This window comes from Sciurus carolinensis, chromosome 8, assembly GCF_902686445.1.
Source record: "Sciurus carolinensis chromosome 8, mSciCar1.2, whole genome shotgun sequence".
NCBI lineage: Eukaryota > Metazoa > Chordata > Mammalia > Rodentia > Sciuridae > Sciurus > Sciurus carolinensis.
The window spans coordinates 124,012,184-124,035,436 of record NC_062220.1 but is presented as its reverse complement, the minus strand read 5'-3'; the positions used below and the strand labels follow the sequence as shown (position 1 = coordinate 124,035,436).

The window sequence follows — 23,253 nt, the reverse complement described above, 5'->3', positions numbered from 1 at the left end:
TGAGGATGGAAATGCCAAAGTCCAGAGCGCCAGAGACAAGAAGAAACCATCCTAGAGAGCAGACCATGGAGCAGCCATGGAGGTAGTGCTGACAGAGAAGGTATTTTAGGTATTTCAACAACCATCTTAATGAAAACACTACATGGTCTGCTCTTGCTAGATAAAGAAAAGTGGGGGGAATCCTGCTTCAGAGACCAGACCATTACCTATAAAAAGAAACAGGTAAGAAGATCTAAAGACTGCAAGAGATGTTCTTATAAAGCTCTGTGGCATTTATCCTATCACAAGAATAGCCCTCAGTCTGCTCATAGACTAAGGCTACAAGTCTGTCCCAAAGAATTTTCTTTTCTTTTCATTCTTTGAAACAAAACAGAAGCAATAGAAGTACTGTAGCTGAGTAGGTCCACCGTGCTCTCATCTGACTCTCTTGCATCTGTACAAGGATAAACACAGGGCTGCAACTCACTCATAGCAAAAATTGCAGTTGTTGATTCTGATTGTGTTCTCACCAACCTTCCATGGAGAGAGAAAGAGAGAGAGAGATGGTGGGAGAGAAGGATGGAAAGGAAGCTCCCAGTTGGTTCTGCTCTCTGCCTCCCTTCAGCAATGAAAAGGAGTTCATGAGGAAGATTCCTCATTTCAATTCTTAGAGAAAAATCAAGCTCCAAAGCCTGGTGAAGGGACACTAGGTCTCCATGGTTTGTGATCCTCTAGAAATGAATGTTGTGCTGTTTGGCTGCAATTTCTTCATCTTGTCCATCTCCAATCACTACATATGTGATTTTCTTTCCAAATCTTGACACAATTCCTTCAAAGCAACTCTCCTTACTAATTTTAGTAGCACTATAGATGCTTTGAATAGAAAATATTTCTCCTAGTCCATACAGGGAAGCTTGGCCGGGGCTGGAACCAGCTGATGGGTGTGATCAGAACATTCACACAATTCTTCTGAATTGGATGAGAAGGATTTTAATGCAGTTCCTAACCAGGAATCAGTTAAATCTTCAATTTCTGCTCTTAGTCTCTGTAGTGCTTCCTTTCTCTGGGGACTGAGGAGGCCACCCTTGTTGCTTTTATGCTTATCATAAATTTCTCTCTCACTTCTCAGTAGTGCAAAGAGAGTCTTTTCATCCAGTTCATACCTCCCTGGACACTCACAGAGCTACCAAAGCTACCAATGCCTCCTGAGCCACTGAAGCCATCTGTTGAGAAACTGTAGTTGCTCAAGTATTGGCCACTGTCATCAGATGACACATCCTCCACATGTACCTGGTCACATTCTTCAAAGTCACTGAAAAATAGATGTGTATCAGACACTTCAAAAATCATTTCTTCCTGTGCTAAGCCTGAGCCAGTCACTACTCTTGGGTCCTTTCCAAACTTCTGGGCACAGGATACAGTAGAAAGGGAGTGGAAGTGTCTGCCCAGTTCCTTGGCCCATTTATTGATTGGGTTTTGTATTTTTGGTGTAAAGGTTTTTAAGTTCTTTATGAATTTTGAAGATTAGTGCTCTGTCTGAAATGTGTCTGGAAAAGATTTTCTCCCACTCTGTAGGCTCTCTTTTCATATTATTGATTATATCCTGTGCTAAGAAAGAGCTTTCCAGTTTGAATCTATCCCATTTATTGATTCTTACTTTTATTTCTTACACAATAGGGGTCTTGTTAAGGAAGTCTGGTCCTAAGTCAACATGATGTAAATTTGGGCCTACTTTTTCTTCTATTTGGTGAAGGGTCTAAGGACTAATTCCTAGATCCTTGATCCATTTTGAGTTGAGTTTTGTACAGGGTGAGAGATAGGAATTTAATTTCATTTTACTGCATATGGATTTCCGGTTTTGCCAGCACCATTTGTTGAAGAGGCTATCTTTTCTCCATTGTATGTTTTTGGCACCTTTGTCTCGTATGAGATAACTGTACTTATGTGAGTACGTCTCTATGTTTTCTATTCTGTACCATTGGTCTACCTGTCTTTTCTGGTGCCAATAGCATGCTGTTTTTGTTACTATTGCCCTAAAGTAGAGTTTTGCAGTCACATCATAGCTGCTCAATTCACAATAACTAGATCGTGGAACCAACCGAGATGCCCTTCCATTGATGAATGGATAAAGAATCTGTGGTATATATACCCAGTGGAATATTACTCAGCCATAAAATTATGGCATTTGCAGATAAATGGATGGAGTTGGAGAATATATGCTAAGTGAAATAGGCCAAGCTCCAAAAACCAAAGGTCAAATGATGATACATAATGAGGGGGAAGAGAGGAGTAGAGGAACTTTGGATGGTATAGAGGAAAATGGGGTGAGGGGCTGGGGGAAGGAAAGATAGTAGACTGAGACAGACAGTATTACCCTATGTATATGCATGATTACATGAATGGTGTTAATCTACATTGTGTACAACCATAGAAATAAAAAGTTGTACTCCATTTGTGTACAATAGATCAAAATACAGTCTGTAAAAATAAAATTTTAAATAAAAAAAGAAAATAGAAGGGAATGGAAGATGATGATAGTTTCATCCAAGTCCCACAGAAATACCCGTTCCAATACACCACATTGGGAAGCACTGGTCTCAGCTTTCCTCCTGCCCCCAGGTTCTTGCCAGTCATATTTTTCCTGGACTGGTCATCAGCACCTTACTTGATGTAGTCTGGTACAAAGATTGGCTTGTGGAAGCATCTCCAATGGAAAGTCTCTGTGCTATCAGTGAAGGTACCATGACTAGGGTTTTCCATCTGGCATGGGGTAGTTGCTAATGTGGTACTCTTAGCATCACTATTAGTCTGATCTGTGACTTCAACGCTGGAGTTGGGGTAGCAGGTCTGGTACTGATTCTGACAAATAGTATAGGTGGGGTAGTCCTGGTTTGAGATGCCAGCAACTGCTGCTGCTGGAATATTGGCAATTTTGGATGAAGTGGATATCAGACTGGTGTTTGAGCTTGAAGACTGAATGGGATAAGAATAATGTGCTAAACTTGGCTGGCTTGTAGTTAACACTATAGTGCAGGTAAGAACACACTGTTGACTTGGAGGTAGAGTCTAAATCACACCACTCTCAGGTTTCATTCCTGGCCACAATGGACTTAAAGGAGGCAGTCCATATGTTTGTGTTGCCTGAGGATGGACAAAAGGGTTAAGACTGCAGTAGGATCTGGTACTGAGTCTGCCCAGGATAAGCCATTTCCTAAACAGGAACTGACAGAATAAATGCATGAAGTTTTGCAGAATACATTTGTGAGGTATGGTCATTAGATGAGTGAGGGATATACCTGGATCATGTCATAATTTCCCCTGGCATACTAAGGTCTGAAACAAGCCTTGATGTTCCAGGTTTCTGGTCACTGACATCCAGGCTGCTCTCTTGACTTCAAGTGTGTTCTTCTGGTTCCTGCATCTGGCCTTTTGTCACTGGTACTCTGGTAAATCCTGTTCTTCTTCCATGAAGGCTAACATTTCTTTATTATACTTATGTTATTAGATTACAAGTCTCTCTTCACAGTCTTCACAATCCAAAGACTGCAGAAGCCCCACAGCAAGACATGGGGACCAGTCCAGACCCAGGGTAGAACCAGCAGAGAAGAGGAAACCACAGCATTACCATAATCCCCACTCCCAAGGTTTCTTAAAGGAACATTTCTTAAAGTAATTGAGAAGTTATAAAAAAAGGACACAGGAGAGTGAGCAGTGAGCCACACCACTGAGTGCCGGCAAGGGAGCCCAGCCATTGAACTCAGCCTCCTCCCTCAGGCAGGAGCCCCAACCCCTCCCTTGTCCTCAGGCCTCAAGGGTAGCACAAGGGATGGAGAGCAGGGCAGGTGAGGAGCACTGGGGTAGGCAGCCTGGAAAGGGGAAGCCAGCCACTTGCCACCCCCTCTTCCTTCCCTTCTTTCCCCTCCCAGTTTCTGCCCAGATGGAAGAACAGCACAGTGTAGGCATCACAGCCAGTCAGCAAAAAGAGCTCAACTCCAACCACGACAGGGCAACAATACCTCAGAAAAAGAATAAGCAGCAACTGAACATACTGATGAAGTATAAGATGAAACAGACAAGACTTGATGAAGAAGCCAGAGAGGAGACAGTGCAAGTAGGACAGGAATATCACAGACTCTGCCAACCAGTTTTTCAGGCAAGATCAGAATTGATCACCAAAATCCAAAATTTAGGGATAACAACATTTGTCAACCATCCACAGGTGTCTGTACTGCTTGGGCAGAAAGATGAACAGGTGCATTATTTGACTAGAATTGAAGTGACAATTTGAAGATATCAAATCAGGTTAAAGAATAGGTTTTTATTTTGATGAAAATCTTCACTTCAAAAATAAAGTCCTCTCCAAAGAATTTCATATGATTAAGAGTGGTGATCCCTCTTCAAACTCCACTGAAATTCATTGGAAATATGGAAATGTTTGGCAAAATGCTCAAGTCGAACAGAAAATCAAGCTAGCAGAAAGCGGCAGCATGAAGAGCCAGATAGCTCCTTTTCCTGGTTGAGTGAGCATTCTGCCGCAGGTGCAGATGAGTTTGGAGAGGTCATCAAAGATGATAATTGGCCAAATCCACTATAGTTCTACTTGGATTCTGATATAGATGATGAAGAAGATGATGAAGGAGGATTGGAAGATATGATGGAGATGAGGATGAAGGTGGAGATGAAGATGAAGATGATTATGAAGGGGAGGAAGGAGAGGAGGATGAAGATGTCTACTTAAAAACTGAGGATTCCAACCTTTTTTGTTTTTTTCTTCTTTCTTTTTTCAAAAAAAAAAATTCAGTCCCTGAGAGCAAGTTGCAGTCTCCTCCCACACTCCTTGTGTTCAGCTTTGTTCTTGGGCTCTCTTTATTCAAATCATGGTTCTCAACTTATTTGGGGGGGGGAATACCTTCAGCAGAATACAATGGGAAAAGAATGTCTACTCCCCTCTGTTCTAAATTCATTTTTATCCCTTTTTTTGGTACTGGGGATTGAACTCAGGGGCACTTGACCACTGAACCACATCCTCAGCCCTATTTTTTTGTATTTTATTTAGAGACAGGTTCTCACTGAGTTTCTTATTACCTTGCTTTGCCTGAGGTGACTTTGAACTCTGGATCCTCCTTCTTCAGTCTCCCAAGTCACAGATATTACAGGTGTTCACCACCATGCCTGGTTTTTTTTTTTTTTTTTTCTCAGTACTGGGGATTGAACCCAGGGCCTTGTGCTCCCAAGACAAGCAGGCCATTTTTATCCCTTCTTATCTCAAAACAAAAACTGTATGGAATCACCACCACAGTGCTCTGTGTGATAAAAAAGAAACTTCTCCCTTCCCTCTGCTGGAATCAGAGGTACATAGAATACTATGTGTTGTGGTACATAGAATACTAGCTTTTTTCCTCCTTTCTCTGTATATTGGGCTCAGAGATTACACTGTGACTCTATGTGAATATGCAGTTAGCATTTATCAACATGTATCTCTCTACTTTTTATTGTTTATAAAAAGAAAAGAAAACTTTAAAAATGGGGTTATAAGAAGGTCAGCAAAGGTTGGTTTTGAGACGTTTCGGTGGGTTAAGTGGGCATTTTGACAACATGGCTTCTCCATTGGCATGTTTAATTGAGATGTTTAATGGACACCCTTGCAGTTTAAGATGAAACTTTTAAAATAAAATTCTCTCCTAATGATGACTTTAGCTTTGCCACTCAATGCAAGAAACAGCAGAAATGCTTATTTGGAACTGGCATTCTCTATTATAATTTTATTTGCTTATTTTTAAATTTCTTTTTTTGTTGTTCTCACTAGAAAGGAAAGATGATGTGTAGTTTTAAATATTAAAAGTGTACAAGTTGCTTTGTTACAATAAGACTAAATGTGTACACAAAATATTCAGTGCTATTCTCTCCGAATATACTTTTAATATGACCTTCCAAGTTTGACTTATATAATAACATTATCGTCAAGCTTTGTTACCCTAACTGTGCTTTTTGATACACATTTTGCAGGATGACCTCAGGGTTGAGTAAAGGGATTTAAATCAATGTCTTAATGTCTCCATAGCTGGGAAACATGGGTACAACTTGCTATTGATTTCTGAAAATTACGTGTCATTTGGGATACTAGAAACTCAAACCTGAGTTCTGAATAATACCCTTGATTTTTATTTCAAATTGGCAGTTTTTAAAGTGGGTCTTTATTTACCTGGATATAGTAGCACTTGTCACCACCATCAAATAGAACTGGTGCTCTAATGTCAGTTTGTACATGGGACAGTTGCTGGCATATCTTCATTGGTTTTTTAAAAGTTTGGCCAAGGAGACGGGCCCTCAGAGTAAAAAGTTTGGCCTAGGGACCAGGAAGACATTTTTAAGTCCCAGGTAACTGGCATAAAACTCTCCAACACCAATGTGTGGATCTGGGTGGGAGGATGGACTCTGCTCTGTCTGCTCAATGCTGCTGTGCAGAGAGCAGCATTTTGAAAAGCTACCTAATGCATAAGCTTTTTAATGTAAAATATAGCTGAAAATAAATGCCATTTTTTTCAGAGGTGAATTAATGGACAGTCTAGTCAAATTCAAAGATTTTGTTGTATAAAACTTTATATATGGACCTGTTTCATCAATAAGCAAAGTGTAACAAAACCTGTCTAGATGGACAATATATAATTTCTTCACAGGTGTCTGCTTATAAATATATCACTGTACACCAGGCAGGAATCTTGCTCCAGTTCTGGAACATAAACATTTGGTGGGCGGGGGGAAGAAACACAGGGAAAGGGAGGAAACAGTGGTAGAAATTCATTTATATGTATATATGTATCTTATCCCACCAATTAAGACTAGAGTATAGCCTTCACTTTTTATACTCTTCATAAATGCCTGGGGAAGCATGAAAAGTCAGATGCACTTAAAATTTATGCTGTTTGTAGTTTTCAAAATTTCAAGGTAAAATAGTAGTTATTTTGAGAAAATGTTATACACATGAACCAGACATAGTTAGCAAAATAACTAAGAATAAAATTAGATTACTCTTCTTTTTTCCTTTCTTATCTACAAATTGAATTATTACTATTTTGAGCATGTTCTATGTGTTAAATGCCAGATTCTTGTCTCACCTATCCCACCTCCATAGATATTTTTCAGTGAATTCAAAGGAATTTCTGTGGTCAAGAAGGTATGAGCATGGATAAGAGAAAAATGAGACTTTATTTCTATTTGGTAGAAGGAGATATCAATGGAACAACAAAGATAAAATAAAAGGAAATGGTTCATCAATGCAAATGTAGTTACTGGTACACTGTTAAACACAATGAAATAAAATATCAAATAAGAACCTAAACTTTTAAGGCATAAAAGGTGAGTGTTTTATACTGGTGTTAGTTGAAAATATACTTATGTACTTATGTACTGAAAATGTCCACTCTAAAGAAGGTATTTCCTTTGTTTTATCTATATAACTTATTTACTTGTATGGCCTATATTTTTTTTATAATTTTGAAATATCTATTTTTAAAATCCTATGTTGATGATTTATTAAGTCCCAGTTTTTTTTCTTTTTTTTTTATTGTAAACAAATGGGATACATGTTGTTTCTCTGTTTGTACATGGCGTAAAGGCATACCATTTGTGTAATCATAAATTTACATAGGGTAATGTTGTTTGATTCATTGTTATTTTTTCCCTTCCCCCCACCCCTCCCACCCCTCTTTTCCCTCTATACAGTCCTTCCTTCCTCCATTCTTGTCCCCTTCCCTAACCCTAACTCTAACCCTAACACTAACCCCTCCCACCCCCCATTATGTGTCATCATCCACTTATTAGCGATATCATTCATCCTTTGGTTTTTTGAGATTGGCTTATCTCACTTAGCATGATATTCTCCAATTTCATCCATTTGCCTGCAAATGCCATAATTTTATCATTCTTTATGGCTGAGGAATATTCCATTGTATATATATACCACATTTTCTTTATCCATTCATCAATTGAAGGACATCTAGGTTGGTTCCACAATCTGGCTATTGTGAACTGAGCAGCTATGAACATTGATGTGGCTGTATCTCTGTAATATGCTGATTTTAAGTCCTTTGGGTATAGGCCAAGGAGTGGGATAGCTGGGTCAAATGGTGGTTCCATTCCGAATTTTCTAAGGAGTCTCCACACTGCTTTCCAGAGTGGCTGCACTAATTTGCAGCCCCACCAGCAATGTAAGAGTGTACCTTTCTCCCCACATCCTCCCCAACACCTGTTGTTGCTTGTATTCTTGATAATCGCCATTCTAATTGGGGTGAGATGGAATCTTAGGGTGGTTTTGATTTGCATTTCTCTTATTACTAGAGATGTTGAACATTTTTCCATATGCTTGTTGATTTCTTGTAGATCTGTGAAGTGTCTATTCATTTCCTTAGCCCATTTGTCGATTGGATTATTTACATTCTTCCTGTAGAGTTTTTTGAGTTCTTTATAGATTCTGGAGATTAGTGCTCTATCTGAAGTATGATTGGCAAAGATTTTTCTCCCACTCTGTAGGCTCTTTCTTCGCATTGCTGATAGTTTCCTTTTCTGAGAGAAAGCTTTTTAGTTTGAATCTATTAAGTTATTAATTCTTGCTTTTATTTCTTGTGCTATGGGAGTCCTGTTGAGGAAGTCTGGTCCTAAGCCAACTTGTCGAAGCTCTGGACCGACTTTTTCTTCTATAAGATGCAAGGTCTCTGGTCTGATTCCGAGATCCTTAATCCATTTTGAGTTTAGTTTCGTGCATGGTGAGAGATATGGGTTTAGTTTCATTCTGTTGCATATGGATTTCCAATTCTCCCAGCACCATTTGTTGAAGAGGCTATCTTTTTCTCCGTTGCATATTTTTGGCCTCTTTGTCTAGTATAGAAAATTGTATTTATTTGGGTTTGTGTCCATGTCCTCTATTCTGTACCATTGATCCACCTTTCTATTTTGGTACCAATACCATGCCGTTTTGTTACTATTGCTTTGTAGCAGAGTTGAAGATCTGGTATTACAATACCCCATGCTTCACTCTTTCTACCAAGGATTGTTTTAGCTATTCTGGGTTTTTTATTCTTCCAGATGAATTTCATAATTGCTTGCTCTATTTCTGTAAGGTACATCATTGGGATTTTAATTGGAATTGCATTGAATCTGTATAGCACTTTTGGTAGTATGGCCATTTTGACAATATTAATTCTTCCTATCCAAGAACATGGGAGGTCTTTCCATCTTCTGAGGTTTTCTTTAATTTCTTTCTTTAGTGTTCTGTAGTTCTCATTGTAGAGGTCTTTCACCTCTTTTGTGAAATTGATTCCCAAGTATTTTATTTTTTTCGATGCTATTGTGAATGGGGTAGTTTTCCTAAATTCTCTTTCTGAAGATTCATCACTTATGTATAAAAATGCCTTAGATTTATGTGTATTGATCTTATATCCCGCTACTTTACTGAATTCACTTATGAGATCTAAAAGTTTTCTGGTGGAATTTCCTGGTTCCTCTAAGTATATAATCATATCATCAGCAAATAGGGATAGTTTGAGTTCTTATTTTCCTATTCGTATCCCTTTAATTTCTTTCGTCTGTCTAATTGCTCTGGCTAGAGTTTCAAGGACAATATTGAATAGAAGTGGTGAAAGAGGGCATCCCTACCTTGTTCCAGTTATTAGGGGGAATGCTTTCAGTTTTTCACCATTTAGAATGATATTAGCCATGGGCTTAGAATAGATGGCCTTTACAATGTTAAGGAATGTTCCCACTATCCCTATTTTTACTAGTGTTTTGAGCGTGAAGGGTGCTCTATTTTATCAAATGCTTTTTCTGCATCTATTGAAATAATCATGTGATTCTTGACTTTAAGTCTATTGATATGGTGAATTACATTTATTGATTTCCTGATGTTGAACCAACCTTGCATCCCTGGGATGAAACCCACTTGATCATGGTGCACTATCTTTTTAATATGTTTTTGTATGCAATTTGCTAAAATTTTGTTGAGAATTTTTGCGTCGATGTTCATTAAGGATATTGGTCTGAAATTTTCTTTCCTCGATGTGTCTCTGTCTGGTTTAGGTATCAGGGTGATATTGGCTTCATAGAATGAGTTTGGTAGGGTTCCCTCCTCTTCTATTTTATGGAATACTTTGAGAAGTATTGGGATGAGCTCTTCTTTAAAGGTTTTGTAGAACTCGGCTGAGAACCCATCTGGTCCTGGACTTTTCTTTATTGGTAGGCTTTTGATGACTTCTTCTATTTCATTACTTGAAATTGGTCTATTTAAATTGTGTATGTCCTCCTCGTTCAGTTTAGGTAATTCATATGTCTCTAGAAACCTGTTGATGTCTTCAAAATTTTCTATTTTGTTGGAGTATAGATTTTCAAAATAGCTTCTAATTATGTTTTGTATTTCAGTCGTGTCTGTTGTGATATTTACTTGTTCATTCCAAATTATAGTGATTTAGGTTTTCTCTCGTCTTCTCTTTGTTAGTGTGGCTAAAGGTTTATCTATTTTGTTTATTTTTTCGAAGAACCAACTATTTATTTTGTCAATTTTTTGTATTGTTTCTTTTGTTTCAATTTCGTTGATTTCAGCTCTGAGTTGAACTATTTCCTGTCTTCTACTACTTTTGGTGTTGGTCTGTTCTTCATTTTCTAGGGCTTTGAGATGTAGTGTTAGGTCATTGATTTGTTGAGTTTTACTTCTTTTATTAAATGCACTCCATGAAATAAATTTTCCTCTAAGTACTGCTTTCATAGTGTCCCAGAGATTTTGATATGATGTTTCTTTGTTCTCATTGACCTCTAAGAATTTTTTAATTTCCTTCCTAATATCTTCTGTTATCCATTTATCATATAGTAGCATATTGTTTAATCTCCAGGTGTTGGAATAGTTTCTGTTTTTTACTCTTTCATTTATTTCTAAGTTCAATCCATTATGATCTGATAGAATACAAGGTAGTGTCTCTATCTTCTTGTATTTACTGACATTAGCTTTGTGGCATAATATATGGTCTATTTTAGAGAAGGATTCATGTGCTGCTGAGAAGAAAGTGTATTCACTCTTGGTTGGATGGTATATTCTATAAATGTCTGTTAAGTCTAAATTATTGATTGTGTTATTGAGATCTATGGTTTCTTTGTTCAATTTTTGTTTGGAAGATCTGTCCAGTGGTGAAAGAGGCGTGTTAAAATCACCTAGTATTATTGTGTTATGGTCTATTTGGTTTCTAAAATTGAGAAGGATTTGTTTAACATACATGGATGAGCCACTGTTTGGGGCATAGATGTTTATAATTGTTATATCTTGCTGATTTATGTTTCCCTTAAGCAGTATGAAATGTCCTTCTTTATCCCTTCTAACTAACTTTGGCTTGAAGTCCACATTATCTGAAATGAGGATGGATACTCCAGCTTTTTTGCTGAGTCCATGTGCATGGTATGTTTTCCCCATCCTTTCACCTTTAGTCTATGGGTATCTCTTTCTATGAGGTGAGTCTCTTGCAGGCAACATATTGTTGGATCTTTCTTTTTAATCCAATCTGCCAGTCTATGTCTTTTGATTGATGAATTCAGGCCATTAACATTCAGGGTTATTATTGAGATATGATTTGTATTCCCGGTCATTTGGTTCATTTTTTAAATTTTATTTATTTATTTATTTTTTTGACACACCTTGGTTCCTCCTTTATTTGACAGTTCCTTTAGGATAATTCCTCCCTTTGCTGAATTGCTTCTTTATTTTTTATGTCTTCCTCATGGAATATTTTGCTGAGAATGTTCTGTAATGCTGGCTTTCTTTTTGTAAATTCTTTTAGCTTTTGTTTATCATGGAATGATTTTATTTCATCGTCAAATTTGAAGGTAAGTTTTGCTGGGTATAAGATTCTTGGTTGGCACCCATTTTCTTTCAGAGCTTGAAAAATGTTGTTCCAGGCCCTTCTAGCTTTTAAGGTCTGGATTGAAAAACCTGCTGATATCCGTATTGGTTTCCCCCTGAATGTAATTTGGTTCTTTACTCTCACAGCCTTTAAAATTCTGTCTTTATTTTGTATGTTAGGTATTTTCATTATAATGTGCCTTGGTGTGGGTCTGTTGTAATTTTGTGTATTTGGAGTCCTATAAACCTCTTGAACTTGATATTCCATTTCATTCTTCAGATTTGGAAATTTTCTGATATTATTTCATTGAATAGTTTGTTCATTCCTTTGGTTTGTTTCTCTAAGCCTTCCTCAATCCCAATAATTCTCAAATTTGGCCTTTTCATGATATCCCATAGTTCTTGGAGATTCTGTTCATGATTTCTTACCATCTTCTCTATTCATTCAACTTTATTTTCAATGTTAAATATTTTGTCTTCAATATCTGAGGTTCTGTCTTCCAGGTGTTCTATCCTATTGGTTATGCTTTCTATGAAGTTCTTAATTTGGTTTATTGTTTCCTTCATTTCAAGGATTTCTGTTTGGTTTTTTCAATATCTCTAACTCTTTATTGAAATGATCTTTTGCTTCCTGTATTTGCTCTGTTAACTGTCGATTGGTGCGATCATTCAATGCCTGCATTTGCTCTTTCATCTCATCATTCAGTGCCTGCATTTGCTCTGTCATCTCATTGTTTGCTTCCCTGATCATTTTAATTATGTACATTCTGAACTCCCTTTCTATCATTTCTTCTGCCATGCTTCGTTGGATTTTATTGATGTAACATCTGGATTTGTTTGGGGCATTTTCTTCCCTTGTTTTCTCATATTGTTCAGGAATCAGTGGGTCATTAAGATATTGCAGATTTCCTCTGTTGACTTATAATGTCCCTGAAGATTGCTAGTATATCCCCTCTTATCCTTCAGTAGCCTGCAGTCTTGGAGGAAGTTGATAATGCAGTGCTCCACAGGAAGCTGCCTCTCTAGGGTTGGTGACCCTCAGGTGGGATATATTCCCTGATAGTGGGCAGAGGTGCCTCCACTTGTTGACCAGTGGTCATCCAAAGGGGAACTAGGCTTTGGGCTGAGGCAAGGCTTGTTTGTGCCTATGTCTCTGGTTTTATAGTCCTTGTGGGAAAACCTCACCCGGCAGGGAAGACTCACCCAGTGGGGAGGTCTCGCTGGTTCCCCTCCTAGAGGTTCCCCTCAATCTACAACTACTGCCTGGGCTGGGCTGTCTTCCTCTGCAGTGTTCCCAGGGACCCGAACCTACCTCCTGGGCCTGGGAGCCTCACCCTTCACAGACGAGTCTCCTTAGGCTGCCTCTCCTCAGAGAATCTGCCCACAGTCCTGGAAACTTCGCTTCGCCCCTAGGCGTTTCTCTGTGCGGCTCTTTGAGCAAGAAGCTGCCTAGGTCCTGGGACCCTGCTCTGCACCTAATCACCTGGCTATGCGGCCCCTCCTCTGAGCCGCCACCTGGAGCCCCGTACAATAGCTCCAAGACCCAGAGACCCACCACACACCTTCTCTTCTGGACAGCAGCCTGGTGTTCCGATGCAGTCACTAGGAGTCCAAGCAACTCACTTCGAGTCTCCTCCTCCCACCAACCGCCTGTAGCCCTAGGCAGTCACTCCAAGTCCAAGTGACCCACCCTGTTCCTCCTCCTCCTCGGGGGTAGCCCCCCCGGGTGTTCAGGAGCGGTCGCTCGGAGACCAAGGGACCCACCGCGCTTCTCCTCCAGGTAGGCCACCGGTGTTCAGGAGCGGTCGCTTTGAGTCCAAACAACTCACCACTCGCTTCCTCCTCTGTCAACCACCTGTGGCTCTGATGCAGTCACTCCTAGACCAAGCGACCCACCACGCTTCTCCTCTTCCTCCGGGCAACCCCCCTGGTGTTCAGACGCGGTGGTTCTGAGTCCAAACAGCTCACCATGCAGCTCCTCCTCAGGCAGCTACCCGGAGCCCCAGTGGTTGCTCTGAGTCCAAGCGCTGTGCTGAACCGCTTCCTCTAAGATGATCCCAGTTGTCCGTGTTTACCGCTCCAGCGGGGGGGGGGGGGGGGGGCATCTCGCCGAGCAACTCTGCTTCACAAAGTTCCCTGCGTTCCGGGGCTACCGCCCCATCCGGGACACCTCCCCAATGGGAGAGACTCACCCGGCGGCTTTGAGTTGGTCCCAAGCCTCTCACTATCTCCTCTTTTGAATCTTGCGTCCTGGAGCAACGTGAAATGCAGCCGCCCTCTAGTCCGCCATCTTGAAAAACCCCTTAGTCCCAATTTTGAAAACTGGTTAGCAATATTCCCTGTGTAAAATGTAGTGCAGCTTAATTCATTGAAGAATCGATTAGCATTACTTCTTTTCTTCAAAATAATTAAGAAACAGTATAGAGACAATCTCCATTGACCAATTTAATACATACATTTCAATTTCATTTCTCTGTTGTTTCTCCCCCTCACTGAACAAAAATAAAAACAAGAAAAAATTAAGGATTATGCTCAAGTTTATTTTCTTTCCTACATTCATGGATTTCAGATGAAAATTAATATCTAATAATAAATACAAGTACTTAAAGAAGAAAAAAATCATATTAAAAGAGTTTGATTTACCTGCTACATGAAATAAGCCAGACTCAGAATGTTGAATGTGGAAGCTCAGGAGTAGGGGAATAAGAAAAAAGGTGTCTCAGGTAAATAGAAAGAGACCAATAGAAGAGAAGATGAGAATCAAGATGGAGGGAGAAGAGGAGGACATAAAGAAGTCTTGGGTACAAAATCTACCAAACGAAGCTATGTTCATGTATAAACATACTATGGTGAGTCATTTTGTGTTTGTGTATAACTATAATGCACTTACTAAAATAAAAGCAATAATAGATCAGTAGAGTACTGCAAAAAGGTTGGCAGGGAAGAAGGGAGGGAAAGGGAAGGTACTGGGGAATAAGATTAATCCAATTATGTTATGTGACTATATGAATATAGTGTAATGAATCCCAATACTACTCATAATTAAAATGTACCAAAAAGTTTTACAAAGAATTTTTATTTAGATCACTCCAAACTCAACCACTGACTTATATTATGACTTTGTATGAGTCACTTAGCTTTTCATATTATTTTCCTACCCTAAAATAAGATACCACTTCTTCCTCTATTGAGGGATGTGAAAAATATTCCATGTTGGCATAACACTTAGAGATTATCAGAAAGAAAATGACATAGGGGAACTGAACATCTTTATAAGGTAGGTTACTCTAAATACAGACCCTGAGATGGAGACAAAATTTCCACTAGATCTATCAAAAAATAAAGCCAGAGGACTGGGTTTATCCCCATGCCCAGGATAGTAACTGGCATACAGTAAGTGCTAAATTACCCACGAGGTGCCTTTCACCATGCTGTGTTCCAAATGAAAGAGGAACTGCAATTAGATGCTATATAGACACATTATCATGCTTATGTGTTTACAGCAGTGCATTTCATCACAAATACTGCTCAAGAAAATTAAATTGGAATGAGGCTAAGGTATATCATTAAAGACAGATGTGAGAAATTTAAATCACATTTGGAAAAGCAGCATCTAAACAATGAAACTTGGGGCTCTCTATATTTGTCTTTCAATCAATAGTTCTCATTTTAGTATTGGATCAACACAATTCAATGTCCAATTTTTAAAAACATAGACATTAGCCAGGCATGGTGGTGCACACCTGTGATCTCAGCAGCTCAGGAGGCTAAGGCAGGAGGATCATAAGTTCAAAGTCAGCCTCAACAATTTAGCAACCCACTGGGACTCTGTCTCTAAATAAAATATTAAAAAGGGCTGTGGATGTGACTCAGTGGTTAAGCACATCTAGGTTCAATCCCTGGTACCAATAACAAAAGTAAACCAAATAAAATAGACATTAGTATTTTGAACAACTGAGTTACCATTATTTTATTAATATAAGAGAAGGAGAGGATTCAGGAAGACCATATAATATAAAGGAACAAGATGATACCTTTCTAAGGGCACAATAAAAAAATGAGTGAATAGAGGACCTGGAAAATGAGAAAAGGACAATTTATTAGACTAATTATTATCTAAACATTCATGCTCACCAACAAATGGGCTTGCCTCCAATCCTCAAGTATACTTACATATGTTAATAGGGAAAAAAGTTTTCTACTTGGTTAATTACATTTTCCCAAAGAGCAAATTCAATTGAGACACAAACTAGAGTCAATCTTCAGCATTCAAATAGATTTCATTCTATTGTTTTATAAACTTTTTTTCAGAGAAAACATTTGGCCTTTGGTTTCTTGGGTTTGGGCTTTAATAAAAATATTTTCATATTTTTTAATTTTTGCATTTAACTATTGCTTTTAGTGGGATATCTTAGAATTATTAGATTTAGGCCTGGAATGGTGGCACACACCTGTTATCTCAGTGGCTTGGGAGGCTGAGGCAGGAGGCTCACAAGTTCAAAGCCAACCTTAGCTATTTATCAAGGCCCTAAGCAACTTAGTGAGACCCTGTCTCAAAGTAAAAAATTAAAAGGACTAGTGATGTGGCCCTCTGGTTAAGGGCATCTGGGTTCAATCTCCAGTATTAAATAATGATGATGATGAAAATAATAATAATTACAAGACATATCCACACAGATTTATTTTTCATTTGACCTCTCTAGAATCTATTCATTTCTATCAGTAAAATCACTAATCATAGCAAAATTAAGGTGGAAAGTGGATTACCAAATTGATCTTGAAGAACAGGTTCATGAAGTGTAATTAGTATGCTCCAAGAATGAAAGGTTTATTTCTGCTAAATAGAGAAAAGAGTTACAGTGGCCAAGTTGCCATTTAATAAATTTTGCTATCCAAATGGCATTCTCCTAAAGAGCTCTCTGGAACAGGCCCCTTAGATATATCATACCTGCCCACCCCCCTGCAGCCCCCTGTGCTGCCTGCTCACCTCGCGCCCCTGGTGCTGATCCAGCAAGCAGCCCCTATCCGGGAAGCAGTGTCCTTCACTCTGCACGCGGGCCCTTGGAGACAGAGGCAGTGGTGGCTTCAGGCTGCTGAGGCTGGCATTGCTCTGCCCAGCGGGGACAGGGGCCCTGTGGAGGCAGGTGGTGATAGAAGCATGAGGAGGCAGCAGCGGGCGCCAGCAATGTGAGGTGGCCTATTGGGGGTGGGGGGGGGGTGTGCGGAGCATGAGAGAGAGCAGAGTGGGGGCTCTGGAGCTACGGTTCTCCCAAAGCTTCCAGCCCTGCTCCCTGCCCCAACGTGGAGTTAGCCTCCCACCTCCGCTCCAGCGTATGCTAGTTGCCTCTTCAGTGTCCTCCACCTATGCCTCTGCTACCCAGGAGCTTGGGGCAGGGAGACAGGGGAAAGATGGGGCGTGCCTCTTTGCTTCATTCATTCCCCACCGGCAGGAACTGCAGAATCGCTGTCCTAGAGAGAAGAGTGAAAAGGGGCCAGCCTCCGATGAAGAGCCAGGCGCAAGAAAGCTGGCCTCCACTGAGCTTGGAGGCACCAGGCAAGAAGGGTCTGAGGGAGTTGGGATCCACCCCTTCCCCCAACTCCCAGGCATGCACTAGGCACACATCTCCCCTGGAAATGGCTCCGTTTTATTCTCAAGAGAATGAATCCACCCAGCACAACCTTCTCTTCCTCCTCCCCACCTCCTTTCTGCTCGGAGTCTTAGGAGGGGAAATTAAAAAGACAGATTCCAATGTGGAGTGCCCTGCACGCTGCAAGCAGCTGGGTTTGCACTTTGAGGAGATTGTTCTATGTAGTTTTTTCTAATGTGAGCTCAGGGAAGATTGGCATTACTGCTTTTAGGATTTTTATTAAAGTGCGTCGCGTTGGGTTGCACAGTTCGCCTCCAGGGATGCCGTGTGTTGGAGAAATTTGAACCCACAGCCTTAGCACCAAAAAGGCCGAGTTAGCAGGCCCTCCCTCAGTGTTGTGGAGGACATGAGCAAAATGACCAGCAAACTCATTTTTCAGAGGACTCCCCGAGGCGGGCTTTTGCATTTTCCTACTATACACTCATTTTGTGGGATACAGTTGACTGCTATCTCCTCCAGGCAGCATTTTAACTCTTAATAAGCAAATGCCACCTGTTTGAAGGTTTTGGTACTGAGGAGAGAAATCATTTGTCCTAAAAGAAATAATTGAATTGTCGGCATCATTGAAATACCTCTGGTAAAGGATGGGTGGTGGGTGAAAAGCAACCATGAAATAGCAAATGGAGAAATTCCTTTGGAAGTTATTCCATAGCATATGAACAGAAACTCCACAACACGTTTTCACTGGGCAAAGTGGGGGAACAACCTATCTTCAGCACTGGAACTCCTGTCTTCCAGATTGACCCAAACACAAAGAAGAATTGGTCACCCACCAAGCAAGCAAGCACACAGTTACTGTGACTCATTTTTATGATGGCACAAGAAAAGTGTATATGATAATCAGTTTAGATGACTGAAATGCAACAGTAAATAGCACCATGGCTCCCAACATGACATTTACTAAAACATCTCAGAAGTTTGGCCAGTGGGCCTTCAGCCTGGCAAACACTGTTTATGGATTGGGATTCTCTTCTGAGCATCATCTTTCAAAATTTGTAGAAAAGTGTCAGGAGTTTAAAGAAGCTGCTCCACTACCAAAGGAGAAAGCACAAGAGAAGATGGAACTTACCAGTACACCTTCACAGCAATCAGCAGGTGGGCTCTTCAGTCTCCTTTAACACCACCAAGTATCAATGGGACAGAAGATGAAAGAACCTGATGGGACACAGAACTCAGAGCTAAGGATTGAACCAACTAAGAATGCATTGTCCTTTTCACATAGGTACAGATTCCATTCACCAATCATGGTTAAGTAAAATGTGTAAATATGGGAATGTATTTCATTTCAGAAACTCTGTAGTTACTTCAGAATTTACAAACTTTGAGTGAAAAATTCCAGGTCAGACTTCTTTTAACTTATTGTTTATAGTTGCCTGGATGGGCCAGAGCAAACATTTCTTTTACCTGTATTGAAAAAGGAGTATTGATCTAATTACAGAGAAGTTGTTTTTCAGTGAAACAAAATACTGTTAATCCCTTCTATTTTAATAAACATTGCCCCTTAAAGGCCCCCTTTGTTAGCCTACTTCCTATTAAATTATATTTTTTAATAGGTCTTCCACTCTGAAATTAAACTTTACCTAAGTCGTAGAGGTAATATTTTCCCATGATTTCAAAGAAGGAATGATTAGATAATTGTAGCATGGTAGATTTATTTTTGGAAACAAATAGGAGATAAATTCACTTGCCTTTATGAATTTTTTAAATAATTTGGTACTATAAAAAGACAGTTTGTCCTAAATGTGTCCCAAACCAGTTACATAAATTATTGGTCATACTGTGGTAGTTTTAGAATGTAAGGAAATCTATGACATTGTAGTATTGTAGACCAAAAACAAATATCTATCAGTTATCTGTCTTGAAGTTAATTTATATTCTTCCTTGAATGCTTTTCATTAGGTTTTGGTTAAAATTAAGGAAAGATTTTTCTAGGGGCAGGCTTCCAAACAGGACAATTATAGTCCCATTAAAATCAATCTCCATGAAATGAACCATTGAAAGCATGCAGACTAAAATAAAGGGGAGCATTCAATTTAAACCCAAAGACCTTTTTAAATACACACTCTATCTTTATTCTTGGAATGCTACACCAGGGCAGGGATTAGGGTCCCTCTGCAAAGACAAGGGGAGATAAAGGAGGTAAATCCCAGAAGGTGGGGAAGTGGTTCCGGCCAGAAACAAAGGGAACCAAGGTTTATTCAGTGCCCACTGCATGCCAGATGCTTGGCATGCAGTTCTTTCATTTGGTCTCTGCCCCAGTCCTACCAGGAGGTAATATTATTCCCAGATTACAGGGGGCAGTATAAAACTGCAGTTGAGAGCTTAGTGCCTTCAGCAGAGTGCCCTCATTTAGATTCAAGCTTCACTTTTTACTAACTCTATGAGCTTGGGTGAGAGGCCTTATCTACCTGTGCCTCAGTTTCTTCTTCTTTAAAATAGGAAAATTCTAGTGCCCCTCCCCCAACAACATAGAATCACTGGGAAACTCACGTAGACTCAGACTCTGCAGGCAGCAGAGGCAAGGGCCTGGACTCAGCAAGAGTTGACTGTTACTAGGGTCAGAGAATGGGGCTGGGTGAAGGTCAAGGCCACAGATATAAGATAGCCCAGTTCAGTCTGAGCCCAGAATTTGTCATTGCACCATGTTGCAGGCCAAGGGGGAAGTAATCTCTCCTCACAATAAATGTACCAAAAGTAAGTTCAACATCTTAATGAATCTTTTCAAAGGCACCAAAAATTGATCAGGCCATGGCAACACTGCACGTGGGAAAGAGAGCACTGAAACTCCCCCCCATCAGTTCACAGATCCCTGGCTTGGAACCACCTCTGAGCTTCTCCACCTGTCTGAATCCCAAAGGATTTAACATTGAAGAAGTTTCTCCCCACCGGCATTCTGAGACCCTCTTGACCATCAGCACCTTCCCCAGCAGTCCACTCCAAATTTCCCAGAGTCTAGAAGGGCATTGAGCAGCCATTGGTTTGGAAAGCTGGGGGTTGGGAGGCTAAAGTCCCCCACATGACAGCCCCTCCCTCGCCAGCTCCAGCCCCTTAGGGACTTCACTGCACATTAAATCTGAATCACCGTCACAAACCATAACCCCAGCAGGAAAATAATATTCACAAATAAAGCAGGCAAAAATAAGTTTCCATCTAGAAAGTACCTGTGAGGGTTTTTCAGGTGCATTGCATTGAGCTCATTGCACCTGAGCTCAGATCCGACCCATCCGGGCAGCCACCTTGCCTCCATCAAGGCCTCTAGGCACACAACAGGGGCCAGGGACCCTTTAGGGTCAGGCTGCCAAGCACAGCAGGGCTGGGGACAGGTGTCAAGTGTCTTCAAACAAGAACTCTACATGTAAAAAGTCAGACATGAAACGAAGCACACTGGGTAGAATCTGGCCCTCTCACAAGATTTTCGAGTCCACCTACCTCCCCAAAACAAAACAACAGCTTTGAAATATTTTTTGAAATATGCAGCTGTATTCGATATCAGCTTCACCCCCAAGGGCAAACAAGCCATCTTCCGTCACCAAATGGGAACTGGAGCTGAATTCAGGGAAAGAAGACAAACTTCCCTCACACCTCTCTGTAGCGGGGGTCTCTGAGACTCCCCAAAGTCTGTGAGTACCACAGGGAGCCTTCTCCAGTCCCAGGTGTCAGGCTGTGCTCCTCCTCTCCAGAGTCTCATGCTCTCTTGCTGCCAGGACCACTAGGGTTCCATATTGAAGGTTCTTAGTGCCACTAAACTGTACACTTCAGAATAGGTGAGGTGATGTGTTTATGTATAATGTATCAAAGTAAAAAATAAAATTTCCTCTTTCTTTTCAAAGGTTTTAATTTAATTTCTATTGGGGCTTCTTTTCAATGTTTTATGGGATTTTGACTAAAACATTTGTAAAATAACCCATTTGAGGAAATTTCATTTTGGATCACCCAGGACAGGCCATTACCTATTGCACTATCAATTAATTCAAGATATTGGAGCATACTGGCAGATTTGCTGGATGTAAAATACAAAATAGGGCTGGTGATGTGGCTCAGTAGTTGAGTGCCTCTGAGTTCAATCACCTGTACCCCCCAAAAATTCCCACTGTCAATAGAATCAAATCCAGATTATGTGCCCATTGCAAAATATACTCTACCATAGTTGCCTCTATGTACTAACCATATACCATGAGATAGAATAAGGGCAATGTTGTATGTATCTATTTCATTCTTTACCATTCCACCATTATCACTATCAAATTCCAGAACATTTGTATCACTCCTAAAAGAAACTCCAGGTCCGTTATTCATCATATTATAATCTACTCTCATCCCTCAGTCACAACTAATATACCTTTCATCTCTGTGGATTTGTCTCTTTTGAACAGTTCTTATAAATTAAATCACATAACATGTGTCTTTGTGTCACAGAGTGTGAACAAAATAGGGGCTCAATAAATATTTGCTGAACCAATGGAAAAGCACTAAAAAAAGAAAGAATTCATGGTCTAGGAAAAGATCACAAAATTTTAGAGATTGGAGGAACTTTAAATGTCATCTAGTCCAAATATCTAATTTTCTAGGTGAGAAAATCCATGAAAATTCTTGACTAACCCAGGGGCAGTCAACCATTTAGTGACAGAAGAGAGACTTAATAATATAAAAAGTTTGATTCAAAATGTAGGAATTTTACTAGACTGACTCCCCAAAATAAAAGTTTCCTTTTGCTTTCACTTCATCAAATAGGATGCAGTGACCAGCACCTCCCTAGGTATTGAACTTGCCTACTTGCTTGTGTTTAAATGTGGTTGGGTTTTTTCTGCTGTTTTAGGATGAGTGTGCTTCAAGAAAAAGACCCAAATCATTTTCTCAAAATAACCAGCCCCTTTCAACCTCTAATATTCTGTTGCTACTGTTGTTTGTCCCTTTGAGCAGGTGTTTTGTGGCGGTCTCCTACTACAGTAAGAGCCCTGCTTAATTTTGAAATCTCACAGCATGACAGTCCCAGGAAGTATGACTCCCGCTGGAGTTCACACTCTCTAAAAGAGTAGCTCTGATGTGTGTTGTATCACCTTGCTCTGATTCATTATCTAAAAATCAAAAAGAGGGCTGGGGATATAGCTCAGTTGGTAGAGTGCTTGCCTTGCAAGCACAAGGCCCTGGGTTCAATCCCCAGCACCACACACACACACACACACACACACACATACACAAAGATTTCACAACTATGGGTTTAGTAACAGACCTCGAAAATGTCATTGACTTATCTATTTGTTTGCATACAGGATCCACAAACATCTGAAATTTCACAGGGCATCCATACCACTGATTTGCTTTATATGTTGTCTCTGTAATTAATCATCTGTGGAGTCAAGATTTGTGTGTTCCTTTGGGAAAAAAAAATTACTCCAGGCTTACCTCTTGACCTACATCTCAACTACTCTGTTTTTAATGGGCACAATTACTGTTTTACCCCTTCTGCGTGTGAAGCCAAAATAAAGATTATCCAGCTGTTGTTTTGCTAGTGGAACCTAAACCACCTTTCTTCCCCCATTCCAAGTGAAGCATAATCCACAGTTTGCTAGTTTTTGTCCTAAAAATTCATATTAGATACTCTAAGAATTTCTATACATTTTCACCAAACTTCCACAGTTCCAAAACCATAGTTTTTACTGGAAAATTTCCTATCAACTGAACAATATCCAATAGATGAATTATGAATTTCAACCAGATGACCTTCTTTACATATATATGATATGAAGGATT

General features: G+C 40.0%; 3 pseudogenes; 2 read left to right on the top strand and 1 right to left on the bottom strand.

Annotated features, from left to right (window-relative positions):
• Positions 1-202: 202 nt before the first annotated feature.
• On the bottom strand, positions 203-3,255 carry LOC124991489 (eyes absent homolog 3-like; annotated as a pseudogene).
• A 661-nt stretch (positions 3,256-3,916) lies between these two features.
• LOC124991488 (protein SET-like) lies at positions 3,917-17,045 on the top strand (annotated as a pseudogene).
• Positions 17,046-17,082: 37 nt separating this feature from the next.
• Positions 17,083-18,758, top strand: LOC124991487 (homer protein homolog 1-like; annotated as a pseudogene).
• The last annotated feature ends 4,495 nt before the right edge of the window (positions 18,759-23,253 follow it).